This window comes from Octodon degus, unplaced genomic scaffold (assembly GCF_000260255.1).
Source record: "Octodon degus isolate 3935 unplaced genomic scaffold, OctDeg1.0 scaffold00051, whole genome shotgun sequence".
In the NCBI taxonomy this organism is placed as follows: domain Eukaryota; kingdom Metazoa; phylum Chordata; class Mammalia; order Rodentia; family Octodontidae; genus Octodon; species Octodon degus.
The window spans coordinates 7,131,571-7,141,678 of NW_004524627.1; the positions used below are offsets into that span (position 1 = coordinate 7,131,571).

General features: G+C 35.8%; 1 pseudogene; it reads right to left on the bottom strand.

The window, feature by feature from the left end:
- LOC105742423 overlaps positions 1 to 9,451 on the bottom strand; it is a 37,215-nt pseudogene extending 27,764 nt beyond the window's left edge.
- Between the last annotated feature and the right edge of the window lie 657 nt (positions 9,452 to 10,108).

Here is a 10,108-nt window from a genome sequence, read left to right on the forward strand (position 1 = left end):
AGTAAATCAAATATTAAAAATAAATGATCCCTAAAATAAAGCTGTTTGGTCGGTACACACTTGATTTTATTTCAGAAACACTATAAAATTGTGAATTTCTGTTTTCTAGGCCAGCATTACATACTGATTTTTTTTTAAAAAAAATCATGTTACAATGACACCTACAAATTCTAAGTTGTACAAACCCATAAAAAAGATTCAATATATATGAAACAAAATTTGATAGAATTGAAAGAATAGACAAATCCATAATTATAGCTAGAGGAGTCGGCACTGTCTGTACCACACGATGCCCTCAGCAGGCATAATCCAGGCTCTTGTGTCTGACAAGCAAAAACTCACAAAGTAGACACCTGACAGCAAGTAGAAAGTAGATACTTTCATTGTAGATCAAGGGACACTGTGCTCAGGGGAAGTCCATGCTGACAACAGCTCTGCCACCAACAGAAGGAGGCGTGGGGGCGGCAGAACAGCAAAGGCACTGCGCACAGACCGCAGGGCACCGCAGCAGCTCCCACGTACCTCAGGCTTTCAGATTCGTGTATTTTATGATAAAATAAAGATTTCATAGTCACATAATAATAGCATAACAATAGCTCTCACACTGTGTATTGTTGTCTTCAAAGTAGTTATTCAGTATGAGACAAAAAATCTCACAAAAATGAAACAGACAGACAATAACCAATTTTTTTTAAGTGAACTAAGAGAAACTAACAGTATACATGAAACCAGTTAGCAAATATATTGAAATATTTTTAAAACAATGGGATAGTATTTCACAGAAGTATTTGAGCTTTTTCTTCTTTCTTATTTATCTAGATTTTGTTTTTATATGTGCTTCTCACAGAAGATATACCATGCAATATGTGAGCTCTTGGGGCCGGGGAGATGGCTCAGTGGAATAAGCGCTTCCCTGGCAAGCGCAAGGGCCTGAGTTCAATCCCCGGTTCTGCAAAAAAAAAAAAAAAAAAAAAAAAAAAAAAAATGTGAGCTCTTATTTTTCTTAGCATTGTGTTATCAAGTTACATCCACCTATCTACAAATGGCTCAAGTTTATCATTCTTTATTGGCAGTGTAGTACTCCCTTATGTATAAATATCATATTTTCCTTGTCCATTCATTTGTTGATGGCTTTATGTGTTGCTTATAAGACCTAGTTATTATAAATTATGCTGCTAGAAACATGAAAATGCATGTCTCCCTATAATATGAAGAGTTTAACTTTTTAAGAGAGGTATCTAAAAGAGGGATGGGTGGATCAAATAGAATTTCTATTTGTAGTTTGTGAGGGTCTCCATACTGATTTCCATAGTGGAAATTAGTTCATGTTTACACCACTGTAGTGAGGTTCCTTGGCCCCCACATCCTCAAAAGCATTTGTTGTTGATGATAGTCACATTTTTCTGCATAAGATGGTACCTCAGTATAATTTTAATTTGCACCTTTATGATCACCAGCAACATAAGTATTTTTTCATGTATTTATGGACCATTTGTATTTCTTCTGAGAAATGTCTGTTCATTTTAATTGCCCATCCTTTCACTGGGTCTTGTATCTTGGAGACCTAAAGTTTTGAGTAGGCTTTCAGAATTCAGAGGATTTACACATTCACCCGGGTCTTAACTACTGTGAGTATCTGGAGTATATGGACAGTAATGATTGACAGGTTGCTGTGTTATGTTAGAGGTTCTCAATGCACACACTTGTTCTAGTTAAACAACTGACTCTGACCTTAATTATATACATGAGATTTGGTGCCTATTCATGAATACTTAATAATGTTGGAGCAGGTTGAAGGTGATTGTAGGTCCCTCTAGGAGATTCAAGCCTATAACCTGCCACCTAGAGCATTAGAGATTCACTGTTTTATTTTTTCCTGATTCTGTACTTTACTTTCCTCCAAGTAACTGTGGTAACAAGTAGATAAAATACCAGTCAACTTAGAGAAGACCACACAACGCTGCCAACCAACTTGATCTAAATTATTTTGCTCAACCACCCCACAGCTACTCAAAAACTGTACTGTACACATACATGTGTGTACATGTGTATGTGTATAATTTTCTATGTCTTAAAATAACCCTTACTAAACCATGTCAAATATATTCTCCAAGTACAAAATAATTAAAATAGAAATCAGCAGAAAGAGATCTAGAAAATTTTCAAATACTTGAAAATGTAACCATACCTTTCTAAGAAGAGAGTATATGCTAAAGAGGAGCTTATAAGTAATATTGGAAAATATATTAAATTAAATAAAATGCAAACTCTGTATCATTACTGTCAAAGTTTTATTCCTGTCAGAATTAGTAGGATACAATGAAATAAATATATATGGTGAATTTTGTAGCTTAAAATTCTTGTATCAGAAAAGACTGAAGCTTCCAAAAAAACAGTAAAATCTCGTACCATAATAAGCTGCTGGAAGGGCCACTGGGGAGATAGCTCAGGGGTCTAAGCACCTGTCTGGCAAGTTCAAGATCACAAGTTCAATCCCTAATACCACACACCATGCCAGCCCTGGAACCCCAGGCGTGCAGTGTTGTGCCCCAAACCGGACAAGGTGATGCACATCTATAATCCCAGTGCTGCGGAGGGTAAGACAGGAGGATCACCAGAAGTCTGAGCTGTGTAGTGAGACCCTGCACCAAATAAATAAATAGAAGATTTTTAAAAATATTTTCAAAAATAAACTTCTGAGTAGGCATGGAAAAGGAAGAGAATTGAACATAAAATAAATAGAAGTATAAAAATATAGGAACAGAAATCAATGAAATTATAAACACAAAACAATAAACTTAGTGAAAATTTGTTCTTAAAAAAAGAAACACCATACATGAGCATTGAGTTCTATAGACATATATGACACTTGAAAGTTGTCACTAATTCCTAACAGTAAGTAAAAATTAATAAACATTATTTAGTCCCATAAGCAACACCACAGGACAAACTGCTTCCCAGAACATAGGCAGGTGAATTCAAAGCATCACTGCTTCCTGGAGCTGAGAGCAGTAACCACAAACCTCCATAGGAATCAGCGCTGCCTGTGAGTGAGGAATTTGTGAAAGATCACTGCAGACTTGCCATGGTATTCAATCACCAGGGAGAGCCAAGTGCACAGAGCGCCTCACAGTCCTGTGGATTTACATCCAGGACAGTGTGACCATTTCCACAACAAACAACCACAGAACAATCTCCTCATGCTTCCTTCACAGGAAGGACAGAAACAGGATTGAAATCTGATAGAGTAGTCTGTTTGTAACAAGCTCTGCCCTCAGGCAAACTTACTTACCAGAACCTAAAATGCTAGAATTATATCAGAGACATCTGATTTGGGACAGGAAATATCCAACTCCAAACAGATCTAACCATCCCCTTCCACCTGAGGGAATGGGAGTGGAAACCCACAGGAACTTGTAAAGTTCACTCTCAGCAGGTGGTCAAAGGCTCACTAAAAAACAGAACCAATCACAGGACTACAGAACACTGTTCTCCCTACGTCTTACTACCTTACTAAAGGCCTACAGAAGTTCCCCACACCACTACTCAAAAGAAAATATGAAAAGTCATACTGTAAGGCTAAAACTGTATTTTGAAAAGAGGGCAAGCAACAGAACCAAACTTTAATACATCAGAGATCTTCATGTTATCAGGGCACTTGGAGCAAGTGAGTATTATATTAGAGGCTTGAATAAATAAAGTACAGTATAAAAGAAATGTCACACCTGTAAGCAGAGAAATGGAAATTTTAAGAAGGAAACACAAAAAATACTAAAGATTAAAGAACAGTGTGATAGAACAGTGACAATTTCCCATGATCGTATTAGTAGAGTACACCACCTACCTGTTTTAGGAGTGCTGCAGTCTTCTCCAAGCGGTGTTTTTTGGGTTCTTTTTCTTCTGAACAAAGAATTGGTCAAAAGTGCATGTGCTGAACACATTCTTTCCTTTTTCACAGTATCTATTGTACCTTTCAGATTTTACTTACTCTCAAGTTCTCACACTGAGACAATATGATCCATGCAAGTCTCATTTACTTCAATTACCAATACGGTCTCTAGTTGCATCCATTTATCTATAAAAACCTCGAAGAGGTTTTCTTGTAGCTGATTAATGAGGAAAAGGACAAAAGAAAGAAGGGAAAAGATACATTTATGTATATAAATGGTTTGGCTATATGGCAGTATGGCTTGGATAATTGCACTGCTGATTTCTGCTGATCTTTTGAAAGAAGTTAAAGCTTAATTATTTTTTTCTTTTGCTCTCTTTAGTTTTTTACAATTTTTTTTGTTGTTGTTTTAACCAGTTTGGCAGGTTTATATGTGGTAACCTAAACAAATAATTTGAAGATAACATCATACAATACATCAACCATAGTTTAATTGCTATTATTTTGTTTAATGAAAATCTGTATCATTTCTAATGCTTTGTTTTTACTATTTTGTATTCTTTAATAAATAAAAAGTTAAAGATTTATTAAAAATATGAAATACAAGAAAAATGCTCTCCAGAGAAAGTATGGGCCACTATAGGTGAGCAAAAACCATACCCTGCACACAGAGTGTGCCACTCAGAGAACTAGCAGTGAGTAGCAGCCAGCTGGATGGAGGCCTCTTTGATATGTCTTCCACTCCGCAGGTGAATGTCACATCCAGGTTGTTCTATCAAAAGTCTGCTTGAGTTCTCACAACAAGAATTGAAGGCAGCAATTGATTCTAGGTGCAGCGCTTTGAGAAATATTCTGTATTATGTTTACTGAACGTCTGTGGTTGACAGGTCGTGCCCAGTTCACCCAGCCATTTTGCCACACCCTGGTCTCCTGCAATAAGATACCTGAGAGGTATCTATTTTTACAAAGTTCTCTCAAAAGAAACCTCCCATGCTGAAAAACAACCAAAGGTGAAGATGAATATTTGAAAATTATGGAACAACTACAAAAAGTATGAATGTATATATAGAAAATACCAGAATAAAGTGCCTACTTAGGCAAGCTTAGTTAAGCACAGGGCACCACGTGCTGTGCCAGCCCTGTATCCAGGGTGGGCTGAGCTGGCCAGAGTCCAGGCGTAGTGGCACATGACTGCAATCCTAGCACTGGAAAAGCTGAAAGCAGGAGGATCACCATGAGTCCTAGCACTGGAAAAGCTGAAAGCAGGAGGATCACCATGAGTCCGAGCTGCATAGTTAGACCCTTCAACAACCAAATACATAAAAAAAGAAAAAACCAGAAAATAAAGAGAGAAAAGAGTAGCAGACATATTTGAAAAACCATTGGCTGGGAGTTTCCTTACATCAAAGTTGAATACCAACCACAGATTCAAGAGGATAATGAACAATAAAGCAGTTAAATGTGAAACATATAAACAAAACAAAACAAATATGAAAGCCTTTTGTGTATCATATTCAAATTACCAAAAATCAAACACGGAATGACAATTCTAAAAGACACTGGAAAAAAGAAATACTTCACTTACAGTAGAACAAAGGCATGAATTATTTGCAATATATTGGGCATCATTCAAGCAAGAGGATAGTGGAATAAATTATTTTAAGTGATTACAGAAAATGAATAACCACTTAAAATTTCTATAAAATTATGCTTCCACAGTGAAAAAGGTTTTCTCAAACAAGCAATAATAAAAATTGAGAAAATTTGTTGTTAATGGACTCTTTTACAGAAAACGTTAAAAGTTATTTAGAGAGACTAAAAGTGTTGATCAGAAAGGAGATCTACATTAAAAATGCATCAAGAAGGAAAAAGTGGAAGCAAAACAAAAATTTTATGTCTCTTGTTCTCAACAATGGTAACAGGTAGCAGTTTGTTGATAATTATAGCAGTAACATATTTAGTTATGTACACTTATGCATATGTACTTATGTATATACTTATCCTTACTGCATACATATATGAGGGACAGCACTGATACATGAAAGAGCAGGGAATTAGCACTCTTATTATCATAAGGTATTTATACTAATTGTGATATAGTGTGGTATGGTTTGTAAGTAGATGGACATTAATTGTAAATTAATATGAAAACCTCTAGGCCAAACATTAGAAGAGTAGTGAAAAAAAGAAGTACAACAGATATGCTAATAAAGGAGAATTAGAGTCACAAAATGGTCAATTGAGAAAATCACAAAAGGAAGAAGTATAGAAAGAAAAGAGGAAAAAAGGAGAAAAGGATCAAAATAGGAAACATTAACAAGCATAGTATGAATGAACCCAACTGTATGAAGCATTACTTTGTCAGTGTTTTAAATCCATGAATTAGAGTTCATCAGGGAGGGCTGAAAGACAAATATGGGTTGTCAGCAAGAAATTCATTTTACGCATAAAGACACATGTAGAATAAGATAAATGAATGGAAAATGGTATACTGTGCTAACACAAATCACAAGAAAGTGGTGATAACTATATTAATTTCAGAAAAAAACTGAATTCAAAGCTAGGAAAACAATCACAAATACAGAGGATGATTTTAATGATAAAGAAGTAAACTTTCCAAGAAACCGTAACAGTACTTACCTGAGGTGTAAATACCTAAAAACACAACAAAAATTCAAAATATAATAGAGGTTCATGGAGATATTACTATTGTTAACAATGCCAATATTCTTCTGTCACAAATAAATACCAGTAAGGACAGAGTTGAACTTCAGATCATTATCAATAAATTGGAGGCAATGAACATTTATGGCCTACTTCAGTCAACAACAGAAAACATTCTTTTTAGTTTCAATGGCACATTTGCCAAGACAGACAATACAAAAACTATAAAACTCAAGAAATTTTAAAACAAGACATTGTTTAACCTCAGACATTGAAATTAAATGAAAAATTAATAACAGAAAAGTATCTATAAAATTGTAAGATACTTGGATATTAAACAGTATACATCTAAATAACAACAGGACAAAGAAAAAAATCTCATAAAAACCAAATATCTTTAATAATTGAAAATTAAATCCATTTATTAAATAAAATTTATTAATTTATTATGCATCAAAATGAGTATTTACAGAGATATTTGTAACATTGAACATATATATATACATGTGTGTGTGTGTGTGTGTGAGAGAGAGAGAGAGAGAGAGAGAGAGAGAGAGACCAGGGATCAGTCATATAGGTATCCATTTTAGCAAAAAAGAAAAAGAAGGCCAAGTTCATTTAGGCAGAAGAAAAGATATAATAAAAAATTAGTATAAAAATAGTGGAAAATATATGAAAACAAAAGGTAATCTTTTAAAAGACAAAAGCAGACAGACAGACAAAAAAAGGAATAGGAATGTACCCAACCACTAACATAAAAAGGAAAGAAGAGACAATAATACAGATCTCAGTGATATTGAAGAAATAATAATAGAACACTATTTCTACAAGCAACTCACAGCCCAGTTTCTGATCAATAATACAAGAATTTTAAGAAAATCTAATGCCATGACTCCTCAAGGTTTTCAAGGAAATTGCAAATGAAGCAATATTCCCACCGTCATTCCTAGATAGAAGTATTAGCCTGATACCAATGTTAGAGAAGCATACAACCACAAAAGAGAACTGTAGGCCTATCTACTCAATGAACACAGACATGAAAGTCCTCAGTATGGCACTGGAAATCAGAATGCAGCAAACCACTAAGAGATAATAGTCCATGTCCAAGTAGGATTTATTCTAAAGATGTAGCTATGTCATATACCACATGAAAAGAATCAAGGACAAAAACCACACGATCATCTCAATAGACATAGAAAATCTATTGACTAAGTCCAACTCTCATTCATGGTAAAAACCCTACAGAAAATTGCAATAGTATGATCTTTGTCTCAATCTGATAAAAGCCACCTAAGACAAACCAACAGCCAACATCATACTAAGTTATAAAAAGAGAGAAATTTTTCACTCTAAAATCAGGAACAAGACAAGGACACTCACTATCGCCATTTCTTTTCAATATAGTTCTAGGAACATCAGCCAGTACAATTACACAGCAGATAGATATACAAACAGCATGGATAAGAAAGGAAGAAGCTAAATTATCTTTATTTGCTGATGACATGATATTATATAGAAGACCTCAAAATCTCTACTAAATGAATCTTAGAATTAATACTCAAATTCAGGACTATTGTGGCTTCTTTCATGATGTCCCATCTGGTGTCCTCCAGGGCATACTTGTATCTTGCTTTTTCCTCTTTTACTCAGACGAGGCTCACCCCAAAGATACAGTTTCTCCCTTACTCTTCAATTTTAATTTTTCAAATAAACTTTGCCACTGTATTTTGCTCATTTCATGCAATTCATTATTTTTCAATCCATGACCATTTAATTCAGATTGCAAAATCTGATTTTTGGGGTATTTTGTTTTGTTTTGTTTTGTATTTTAGGGAAGTGTCTACAGGGTGTTCAGGGTCTCACTACTAGATCAGACTCATAGTGATTCACCTGTTTACAGCCTCCTTAAAAGCTGGGATTATAAGCAGGTGCTATCTCAGTTGCTGTCTCAGCATGCCCCAGGGGCGGAGCCTGCACAGCAGGTCCAAAGATCGAACCCGTGGCCCCTCCCCCTGCTTGTAGGCGCTTTAACCACTGAGCTATTTGGCCCTATAGATCATAAAACTTGAGATGCACATCTAACATATAACCTTCTCATATTGTTTAACTGTGAAATGAGCAAGACCACATTGATGCATCCATCATTTTCAGGACTGTTGGTTACCTGGGCATATTTACCCCAAATAACCTTGCCTCCTTGTGTCACAAGGCCCAACTCACTCACATTCACCTCAATCACTGATCCTTTGGTGATAACACTCAAAGTTGTATACAGGAGCAATAAAGGATTCTTTTTCACACCAAGTATTGGCAGGCGAAAGGTGGCTTTCAGTTCAGGATGTGTTACACGGGCCTTCTTAAAATGTAAGCCTATTGGCCTAATGAATCTTTCATATTTAGGTGGTTTTCTTGTAAAGCTGTCTCCAACAAAACAGGCTTTAGTAACCATCCTCATCCATGCCTTCTTTTTTATCTTTCCAGTTCAAATAACTTTTAATACTTCCATCTCTCCTTGGGCAAGAGCTATGGACAGAGGAACTTTATATTTTCCTGCCTTTTCTTTTCCTTTTTGTTTAATCATGTTGGAAAGTACTTTTGCATGACACTGTCCTTCTCTGTCCAGCAGGTAGGCAGGTACTGCTCTTTGTGGAGTCTTTTCATCATTCTTTTGTTTGGTGCTTCTCTTTTCATGCATCTTGATTGTCTTCTTCATTTGTATTTTCTCTGCATGGCGTTATTTGCGGTAGAGCTTAGCCTTCAGGCCAATCATTTCTTTTTTTTGTTCTTTCTTGAAAATTCATAAGCCTCTCAACTTTCCAACTTTCTCTTTTTCTCATGGTAATCCAAGCAGTACCCATAGTATTTATGGTGTAATTCAATCTATTCATTCTGTGGCATGATGACAGTTTCAAAGCCACCACAAGCAGCCTCAGGTATGCAAAGAAAAGTCCTAAATTCATGGTGTCCCAGACACATGACTCAATTATTTTCTTGCGATGAGAAGAGCTTAGAATTTAACTCCAGAAGAAGAGGCAAGCAACCTCAAAAACCTATAATGCTTATTTCATGGAGCACTCTAAGAAAAAGTTACCCAATAATATTTTGGTGTTGCCATTTAGCAGTAAGTGCAGGTACTGGAGGCTGAGGTAAGGCCCGTGTTGAGCATAATTTTTGCGTCTCTTTATGAGGCTTTCATTCTTATCCTCTACTTTCCCTCACTCTCTTCCCTAAGCTGGAAACAAGACTCTTCTTAAGCGCCAGGAAAAAGCACCCTGGCTCAGCCCTGGGGATGGGGGAAGGGATACAGGCTTTTGCTTTTGTTTATAGCTACTTGTGTTCACTCTACTGTTTCTTGTTGTCTGAACATTTCTTTATTGTACTTTGCTACATTTTTTTGGAAATTAATCTGATCTCTGCTTACTCCAATTTTGTAAATGGATTTCTATTTTTCTATTTGTGGTTTGGTGTGATTCTATGATTAAGGGTGCCTCACCCTCGATGTGGGTGGCACCAAAAAATAAGTTCAGAGCCTACATGGAATCCTAGGTCTAGAAG